Consider the following 11,009-nt stretch of genomic DNA (forward strand, 5'->3'; position numbering starts at 1 on the left):
GTCCCACGTAATCATCATAGTGGCAGTTAACTTTGGTCGGTCCAAAGAGGCCTCTTGCATTTTCTTACTTGTTTTAAGTTTCTTTCCATCATCCTGTTTTATTTCTGACCAGGCATGAAAGATTTTTAGCTTCTGGTTTTTCTTGAACCTTGATTACATTGATTAGAGATTCTTCCTGTAAATTTTCTGAAAGTGCTACTAGAACTTAAACACACAAATCTTCACACTGATAAAACAGGAGCTAATTTGAGCTGCCTTTAAAATACATATGAAACTGAGACTCTAAAGTAGTGGATTGTTTAGGTCAATTTGAAAAATACAGCGCTTAAGCCGGGTGTGGTGGTGCACATCTTTAATCCCAGCACTCTGGAGGCAGACAGGCTGGACTGATGTAAATTTGAAGCCAGCCCGGTCTACAATTCCCAGCATCCACGTGGCAGCTCACAACTGTCTGTAGCTTCAAGATCTGACGGCCTTACACAGACATACACGCAGGCAAAACAATGCGCATAAATAGATAAAAAAAATAGATGCGCATAAAAAGATAAAAAAAAAAATTCAAGAAGTAAGCCAGAGTGGGGTGTGTGGCACTCGACTTAAACCCCAGGAATCAGGGAGGCAGAGGCAGGCGGATTTCTGTGAGTTAAGAGGTCAGCCTGATCTACAAAGTGAGTCCAGGACAGTCAAGTCTACACAGAGAAGCTGTGTGTGTTTGTGTGTTGGGGAAGAACTCAAGAAATAGGGCTTAATTGCTCAAATTCTTACTGCCCCTGCAGAGGGTCAGTGATCAGTTCCTAAAGCCCATGTCAGGTGGTTCATAATGCTTCTAACTCCAGCTCCAGGGGATCCACTACATCTGACTTGTGTGTTGTGTATATATATGAAAGCATGAATGCAAGTGTACACACACACACATTCAAATTTAAAAAATGAGTTCGAGGCCATCTTGGTCTATGGAGGAGTTCCAGGAGAGCTAGAGCTGTTACACAGAGAAACCCTGTCTTGAAAAAAACCAAACCAAAAAACCCCAAAAACAACAAAAAATATTTTACAATGATCCAATTTTTAAATTGTCCAGTTCTGACAGTTAATTCCTAATTATTACTCTTAAAATTCCTTCACAGCTCCATTCTTTTTCTATAAATTTCCAAAGTAGGTGACTAACAAGACGACTTGAAATGAGTTTTTAAAATTTCAAGAATTTCTCTCTCTTCTCCTTTTCAAAAACCAAACATATGCTGTTTATAAGACTCTGTTCATCCCTAATAAAAATTTCTTACCCATAGTAAACTAGTTATAAACCTAACAAATCTACTTGTAATATTTCATAACCTTAATTTACTCTTTTTGTTTTTTGAGACAGGGTCTCTCTGTGTAGCTCTGGCTGTCCTGGACTCACTCTGTAGACCAGGCTAGCCTCGAACTCACAGTGGTCCATCAGCCTCTGCCTCCCGAGTGCTGGGATTACAGGCATGCGCCACCGTGCCTGGCTCCCTTAAATTTACTTATAATTTGTCACACATTCCCTTACATTTTACACAGTTGCACAGCATATTAGCTTTTGATACTAGACTCTTTACAAATGCTTCAAGATGTTCCATTATAAAGACAATAAACACAGGAACCACCTGATTTTATTTACTAAGCTAAAAATACTAAAACTATTGTAGCTGGTTGATAACTCTGTACAAAATAAATATTAGCTATCTCATTTGTTAGAATTTACTGTTTAGGTTAGTGCTTTGCTATTCTGGATGTCTTAATTTTGTATCTTAAAGTTTAAATTTTCATCTATATGCTAGTGTCTTTAAAAAATTAATACATTAGCCTGGTGTGGTAGCAGATACCAGTGTGAGTTTGAGGCAATCCTGGTCTATAAAGCAAGTCCAGAACAGCCAGAGAAATCATGTCTCGAAAAACCGAACACACAAACAAGAAAATTAACACATATAAGAAAAGGAGGTACAATTATTGGTAGAAATGTTAATATTCTTCAGATACATTAAAGTAGTGAAAGAGGCTTAAAAACTGTGTAAGTTAGTATAGTGGCACTTTCCTATGTTTCCATCTGCTCATTCAGAGGCTGAGTCTAGAGGACTGCAATTTAGAGAGCTATTTTGATAACAGCAAAAACCTATCTCAACCCAAACCAAACCCATCACACATACAGATGCCAATTTGGTCAGCCCATGGGAAGAATAATTAACAGCATGCTGCTAAAGAAATACTTGGCACATGAGAGATCTGACTTAAAATTTAAAATGTACAGAGACAGGGGACCAGCAAGAAGGCATTATCTAGTAAAGGCCCTTGCTGTATGTATAACCTAGGTGACCTGAGTTTTATCCCTGGAACTCTTGTAAACACTGAGAGAACGGATGCCACAAAGTCTATCTATCCCCTGATGTCCACATGGGCTCTGTGGTACACATGTCCAAATATAAATAATGTATGTATAAAAGGGAAAAGCTTAGCTGGGTGTGTCAGGAGGATCTCTGAGTTTGAGGCCAGCCTGGTCTAGAGTCCAGGACAAGCATGACTGCTATACAGAGAAACCTTGCCTTGAAAAACTAGCAAGCTTAGGATTAATTATATGAATAAAAAGACAACAGCTTAGGCTGACAGAGATCATGATGAACCAACCACAGACTTAGAATTTTATTCTGTAGGAACAAGCAGTGTTTTGTAAAATTAAATCAGTGGTATAGATTGCAGATGATAAATTTTAGACTAAAACAGATGCAAAGAAGTACTTAGTTGAGATGCTGCTGAAAAGAGGTGAGAAATAACTAAGCACTTAAACTGCAGCAACAATTCCAAGACCAGAGGACTCAAAGGTGACTGTGGCTGTTTGGGCTGATGACAAACATGAACAAGTTTCTCAGAAACACTTATTTTGACTTGTGCTAAACTGATCAAGAGTAAAACAGTTTGAGAACCAACAAAGTACTATTAATAAAAATCTGGTGAATCACTCATTTAAACATTTCCCTGTTCTCTTAGCAGTCTTGAATGGCGGCTCTTGAGTCAGAATAAAAACATTCTCTTCCATTCTCTTCCATCTGCAAAAGCCAAACAGGCTAAGGACACACACAATTATCTAGGTTATCTTAAAGTAGTAAGAGTGAACTTTATACTAAGCTATAAACTTCAATACCAGACTTCTAAATACACTGAACGTTTTACTTTGTATTTGTCTATGTGGTGGGTACATATGCATGCCATGGCTTGAACGTGGCTGGAGGCAACTTGTGAGTTCATTCTTCCTATCATGTAGGTTCTGAGGACTGAACTCACCCATGTCATCAGGCTTAATTTTGCAGGCACCTTTACTAGCAGAGCCATCTCCCCAGTCCCAACTTCTAAAACATTTAAATACTATCAATTATAGCTCACTATTTTGCCTCATACACATACTCTTTGCTGTCCCTGTGTGTCCCCAAATTTGCTAGCTTCAAAATCTTTATATTTGCTTTTTCAACTACTCTGAGGGCTTTCTCCTGGATATCTTATATGGTTTGCTCTCATTTTTATTATTCAAGTGTTACCTGCAGGAGACATTCCCCAAACATACTTTAAAAAGTCTTTTTGAGAGCATGCTTCCAAATACCAATAACTACGCCATGCCTAACTTGCCTACTTCATTTTTCCACAGAATAAAACTATCCTACTATCCACCAGTACTGTAACGATGAAAGCTAGGAACTTTGCTGTCAGCTATTTATGTTTCAAAATTAGCCACAAAGATGGAAACTAACTCTAGATTTCCGTGTCAATGAAAATATATTTAGAGCTGGGGGCAGTGGCACATGTCTATAATCCCAGCACTCTGGGAAGTGGATCTCTCTGAGTTTGAAATCAGCCTGGTCTATAAAGCGAGTCCAGGACAGCCAAGGCTACAGAGAACCCCTGGGGTGTGGAGAGAAAAGAAAATGAAAATATAAAATATATACTTAAATATATATTTTAGTATATATGGGCTATTTATTCTCAATGAAAAGATGGGAAAGAAGTTGTGCACAATTAAAATAATCTTGTTGAATTTTCTATTGCTGTGAAGGGACACCATGACCCAGGCAACTTATTAAAAAAAAAAAAAAAAATCACAAAGAAAGTTTAATTTGGGGCTTACAGCTTCAGAAGGCTAGCATCCATGACCATCATGGCAGCGGGTAGAGAGACACAATACCTAAGCAGTAGCTGACAGCTCACGTTTTCTTTTTTTGGTTCTTTTGAGGCTGAGTTTCTCTGTGTAGCCTTGGCTGTTCTTGATTCGCTTTGTAGACCAGACTGGCCTCGAACTTCACAGCGATCCACCCGCCTCTGCCTCCCAAGTGCTGCGATTACAGGAGCGCGCCAGGCCAGGCTGATAGCTCACATTCCTATGTGCAAGCAGCAGGCAGAGAAGGAGCTGACTAGCAACGGTGTGGGCTTTTGAAACCTCAAAGTCAGCCCTCCCAGTGACACCCCTTCTCCTATGCCACAACACTCCTACTCCTTTCAAACAGTCCAACCAAACGATGACGAAATATTCAAACATAGGAGCCTATGGGAATCATTCTCATTCAAACCAGCACAAGTTTATTTTCCTCCTCCCTTTGGGGGCCAAAAATCAAACAGGGTGTGGTGGGACATGCCTGTAATATCAGCACTCTGGAAGGCAGAAGCAGGCACATCACTGTGGTCTACAAAGTAAGTCCAGAACATCCAAGGCTACACAGAGAAACCCTGTCTTGAGGAAAACAAAAACAAAACAAAAAACACCAAACCGAATCAAACAAATAGCACACATTCTATCACCAAGTTACAACTTAGTCTGATCACACTAAGGTTTCTTTAGTGTTTCTTGGTTTGTTGCTGAGGATGAATTTCAACTCCTGATGATCCTCTTGCCTCCACTTAAAAAAAAAAAAAGTAATTTAAAAAATAATTTATTTTATTTTGCCTGCATCTATGTTTGTAGATGTCAGATCTTGGAGATATAGACAGTTGTGATCTGACATGTGGGTGCTGTGAACTGAACCTGGGTCCTCTAGAAAAGCAGTCACTGTTCTTAACCACTGAACCATCTCGCCAGTCCCCTGCTGGTATAATAGGGGTGGGTCACTATGCCTAGCTAACACTTTTAATGGAATATCTTCTTTCTACCCACTGTACTTAAAATTTTCTTTTAACATTTTTAGAACTGAAAACAAGAATTAAAAATGTAATGTAAATATACTAGTCTCAAATAGTCCTTCTTTACACCTGAAATATAGATACAAAAACGTATTGGCAAATGTAAAATGCAGGGTCCATTTTCTTGCTAGAAGAATAGAAATGTCAAAACTCTTTAACCTCAGACACTTTCATGATTATACATATACAAAGGAAATCTAATTTCAGGGATGTAAGCCGGGTGTGGTGGCGCACGCCTTTAGTCCCAGCACTCGGGAGGCAGAGGCAGGTGGACTGCTGTGATTCGAGGCCAGCCTGGTCTACAAAGTACAAAGTGAGTTCAGGATGGCCAAGGCTACACAGAGAAACCCTGTCTTGAAAAAAAAAAAAAAATTCAGGGTTGTTATGGAAAATATTACACAGTATATTAGACATATAAATTCATTCAATCAATACTTCTAAGCATGTTTTAATAAAATAAAAATACGCATTTGTAATTATTTCACAACTGCCTTTCGTATAACTACTAAAACAAAGAAAAAGGCTGAGTTCAGGGATTAAAACAAAACTTGACCTTATTTACTATTATTATGATTTGTGTGGAGATCAGAGTAATTTTGTAGAGTTGGCTCTCTCATTCCACCTTTCAGTGTGTTCTAAGGAGCAAAGTCCTCAAACTCTGGTTGCCACATTTGTGCAGCAAATGCGCACCTCAATGGCCCACAGACATTTGTCAAAGAACCAATAGCATCCTCATGGTAGTTAAATTCTAGCCACAACATATCTTTTGCTACTTTTAGTTACGGACACCCCCACCAGAAAAAAAGCCATTGCTCTTTAAAATGTCTTATAAATAATTAAACAAACTAGTTGAAAATAATTTAATTTTACCTTCAAATTGAGTTCCTTTGAACATAATTCCTGAAAAGTAACTCTGAAATACGTTTAGGATTTCCATAGCACATGATATTGGGTAGAATTCATTAAGAACCTTTAGTCTGAAGAGGTAAGAGGCTCCTTATAGGAAATAGCAACAGAGTTAGAGAAAATTATTGCAAGATACCTGTATTTTACTGAACATTTAAAAATAACAACTTAGAACACTTCAAATAAGGATATAGGGTAGTAAAAAGAACAGTTCCTTTGAACTTTAGCTAAAATATCCTAAATATATATAATTAATAACTAGAGTACAAGTTGGCTTAAATCTGAAATTAAATATTAGTTAGGCATAGACATCTTTCATACTTTTGAGTTATTAAAAATCTTCTGCTTAAGCATTTTAGTAAGAATAAGAAAAGCAGTAGATTATTGTTAAGTTAGAAGACATAGGATTAAGATCCTAGTATGCCATCTGTTGCAAGTTAAATTTTGGGTTGTTTTCTCAGTTACCCAATGAAAAAATCAGTCATTCTAAGGATTCTTCTACATTTAGAATTTAGAAATTCAGCTTAGAATATTTTAATGTTTTTCTCCTTCATTTAAAATGAAATATTTAGACATATTATATATACTAAAGATTATCTTCTAAATTCTGTTCAAAATCTGTAATATTTTATGCTTTCTCTGTGAGATAAAATAGCTAAAGAAAACTTCAAATCAACAGGAAAATAAATATTTATTTTTTTATTGTAAGCAATAATCTGAGTTCAAATTCATATAGAATATAAAAAGATTAAAATAAATTTTATGATGCTTCCTAAACTCTTAAACACACACACACACACACACACACACACACACACACAAAACTTTTGTATGGAAACACTGGAACGAAGCTGTATTAGGTATATACTCTACTGTTGTAGTCCTTAAGAAATTCCTGACAGGTATTCATAAGTTAAAATAGTTATAAAATCATTGAAGTCAGTGCTCCATCTGTGGATTCAACCAAGCACAGATTCAAAACATTTGAGTGGCCAGGCATGGTGGCACACACTTTTTATTTAAGCACTTGGGAGGCAGAGGCAGGAGGATATCTGTGAGTTCCAGGCCAGCTTTGGTCTACACAGTGAGACCTTGTCTCAAGAAACCAAACAAAATATTTTTGGGGAAAAAAACTGCATTTGTACCAAATCTGTACAGTTTTTTCTTGTCAATACAGGAGTAACTTTATACAACTATCCATGTAACATTACACTGCATTACACATTAAAAGCAATGTAGAGATGAGTATAGTCTATGGGAGGCTACGCATTGGTCACAAGCAGACCTAACACTTCACACAGGAGACTCAAGCATTTCTAAGTCTGAGTATCTAGAAGTCCTAGAATCTATTCCTCATGGACACAGAAGTAATTATATGCCTTTATTTTGAATAGAGTCTCATGTAGGCCTTATACTTGCTTTGATAGTAAGGATGACCTTAAACTTCCCCAGTGCTAGGACTGTAGGTGGCACCTTGTATGCAACGCTGTGGCTGAAACCCATGGCATCGTGCATTCTTGGCACAAGCACTGTACCAACTGAGCTACATTCCCACCCCACAAATACACACTATTTTAACAGACAGTATTTGGAAAGTTATTACTAACATTATTACAGAATCATACTAGACATAACATCACTGATGCAATCAGAAAGACACACAAGCATCATCAATACACATTAAATTATGGTTGTAGAGTATGGCCAACCTTACTTCAGCAGCACAGTTAATACTGGAGATGATTTCAGAATCTTAACGCCAATATTTACGTGCTGCTAAGGCACTGCTGACATTGCTATCATAGGAGCTATGAATAAAAAGACAGGCATTTTCTTCAGAAGATCAGATCCTTGTATTTTGAGGCAGCACAATATGGCCTGCACCTTTTCAAAATCCACAAACCATTATGTGCTGCTACTTTACTCCAAGGTTTTGATTTTGAAAACACTTAGTACCTAAACAGTAACAAGTCTTTTTAGGGGAAAAAAAAAATACATAAAATCCATGTTTGAAAAACCTAACACTGGCATGTGCATAATTTTATAAGCTTTCAGTAGAACAAAATTTACTTCTATATCATAATACTTAACACAGTGCTGTAATTTACAGTAAAGCAAGACATTTTTCTGTGTCAACTTAATAAGAATATAATCTGTTTTAAATCAGACAAACTTTCGAATATATTTAATATATAACATGGTTATAAAAGGGTTTCACTTTATTGAGAGCAACCTACCTTTCAAAGCTCAATTCATACAATAAGGCTTTATGTTAAGTGAAAAACATGAAATACACAAAAGCTCAGTTTCAAGAAACTTGTATTAGCAAACTATTTAAAACACCATAATAAAAAACAACCTGGGAAGGAAAGGGTTTATTTCATTTTACAATCTAGTGTCATGAAGGGCAGGAACTGAAATCAGGAACCAGGAGGTGAGAACTGAAGAAGCAAATCTGGTAGAGGAATGCTGCATACTGGCTTACACTACTTGCTGATGCTGCCCACACACAGTGGGTGGGGCCCCCCCACATCAAGCATTAATCAAGAAAATGCCCCTAGATATGCCCACAGGCCAATCTGATGGAGGTAGTTCCTCAGCTGAGAGCCCCTCTTTCTAGATGTCTTTCTGTAAGTTGCTCAACTTACTAGCACAATCAAAACCCACAAAAACAAAACAAACAAACAAAAAAACAAAACAAAAACAAAAAACCCACAACAACAACCACTCACAAACAAAAATGCCTTTATTTCTAAAAACTGGTCTAACATATGTAACAAAGTTAAGCCATTTATGTACTTTAAGGATTTCAGTTGTGGCATTAAGTACATTCATATTCCAAACATTGTAACTCTTTAAACTTTTCACCTGTAACTGATACCTTTCTCATTAAATACCAAATGCCCACTCCTCCCACCTTAGTCCTAAAGAGTTAATGTTTTACTGTCTCCTAAATTTATCCTATCCTACAGTTAAAGTCAAGAAGAAATTATGTTTAACTTATTTAACCTATTTATTTATTCTAACCTAAATATTTCTTCTAATGTATTAAAATCTTCTATTTTTATAATTTCTGGGCGTAATAGTGTAAGTTACCATAACCGACTTACCATGCTCTTTACCTGGTGCTAGAGACTGAACTTAGGTCCTCATGCTGATGTAGCAAGCACTTCAGTATTCCCCAGCTCTACTGAACACACATACACGCACCAAAAACAAACAAGCAACAACTTTTATTTACATGTATATGCCTATTTGTCTGTATATGTGCCAGGCAGCGGCAGTGCCTGAGGAGGCTTGAAGACCTAGCTATAGAAGGCTGTGAGCTGCCTGGTGTGTGTGCTGGAAAGGGAAGCTGAGTCCTCTGCAAGAGCAGAAAATGCCCTTAACCACCAAGCCATTTCTCTAGGCTACTTGCAGACAACCTCAGGTGTGTGGCCTCATCTTCTCCCTTGTTTGAGGTGGGGGCTCTTTCTTAATGTTGCCATGTGCTGCTGTCCCTGGCTTTATGAGGGCTCTAGGGATCCAAACTCAACTGGTGGCAAGCACTCTCCTCACAGAGCCACTTCCTCAGCTCACACTTTTTTTTTTCATTTTGGAACTTTCTGGAATTTTTACCAATGTGTTCTTTTGAGACAGGGTCTGTCTCTGTAGCCCAGGTTGGCCTAAAACTTGCATTCCTGCTGCCTCAGGCCCTGTCCCCCACTTAGAACTATAGGCATGAAATACATCTCTGGGGACAATATTTTTCTATGCCTCAGTTTCCTGTGTGTGGGTGTGTGTGAATGTCATCACCATGCAAATGTACGGAGGTTAAAGGATGTCTTGTGGGAGTTGGTTCTCTCACTTTAGTTTTGTTTTTTTTTCCAAGATGGGACCTCCCTGTGTTGCTCTGGCTGGCCTTGAACTCACAGAAATCTGCTTGCCTCTGCCTCCAGAGTGCTAGGATTAAAATGTGTGTAGCACCATACCTGGCTTCAAACGATACATTTTAAATTGGCATAATATAATTTAAATTTATGTAGCTAAAAATGTAATGTGAAAAATAAAGGCATTTATAAAAAGAGAAAAGTACAAATTTCTTTCTTTTTTTTTTTTTCCGGTTTTTTGAGACAGGGTTTCTCTATGTAGCCTTGGCTGTCCTGGACTCACTTTTCTAGACCAGGCTGGCCTCGAACTCACAGTGATCCACCTGCCTCTGCCTCCCAAGTGCTGGGATTAAAGGCCTGTGCTACCACGCCCAGCTTACAAATGTCTTAAAAATTTTTTTCTATTAGAAACTTAAACTGGGTTCTTTTCTGAGCAGCTGCCGAGACAGCTGAAGTGGAGCAGAAGAAGCAGACCTTCAGCAAGGTCACCTACCGCGGCGTGGACCTGGACCAACTGCTGGACATGTCCTATGAGCAGCTGCCGCAGCTGTACAGCGCCTGCCAGAGGCGGCGCGGCGCACGCAACACTCGCTTCTCAAGTGCCTGAGGAAGGCCAAGGAGGAGGGTCCACCCACGGAGAAGCCCCACCTGAGGGCCATGATCATCCTGCCCGAGATGGCGTGTACAACGGCAAGACCTTCAACCAGGCTGAGATCAAACCAGAGACGATCGGCCACTACCTGGGCGAGTTCTCCATCACCTACAAGCTGGTGAAACACGGCCGGCTTGCTATCGGTGCCACCCACTCCTCCTGCTTCATCCCTCTCAAATAGCTGCGGCCAATAAAGACTCATGTTCGGTCAAAAAAAAAAAAAAAAAAAAAGGAAACTGGAAAGCAAACTTGAAACTTTTTACTTGACTTGGAAAAAATGAATGCAAAACATTACCATTATTCAATTAAGAGCACCTAATATATTAACAGCATTATGTCACAATGTGTAGGACACCCATATCCCACAGATGAAGATCTAGAGAGGAAAAGTACTTCCTAGGTCC

The 11,009-nt window shown here is 38.5% G+C and overlaps 1 pseudogene; it reads left to right on the top strand.

Annotated features, from left to right (window-relative positions):
* Window positions 1–2,762: 2,762 nt before the first annotated feature.
* LOC127201977 (40S ribosomal protein S15-like) lies at window positions 2,763–10,786 on the top strand (annotated as a pseudogene).
* Window positions 10,787–11,009: the final 223 nt, after the last annotated feature.

The sequence above is a fragment of the Acomys russatus genome, chromosome 18, assembly GCF_903995435.1.
Source record: "Acomys russatus chromosome 18, mAcoRus1.1, whole genome shotgun sequence".
Classification (NCBI taxonomy): Eukaryota; Metazoa; Chordata; class Mammalia; order Rodentia; family Muridae; genus Acomys; species Acomys russatus.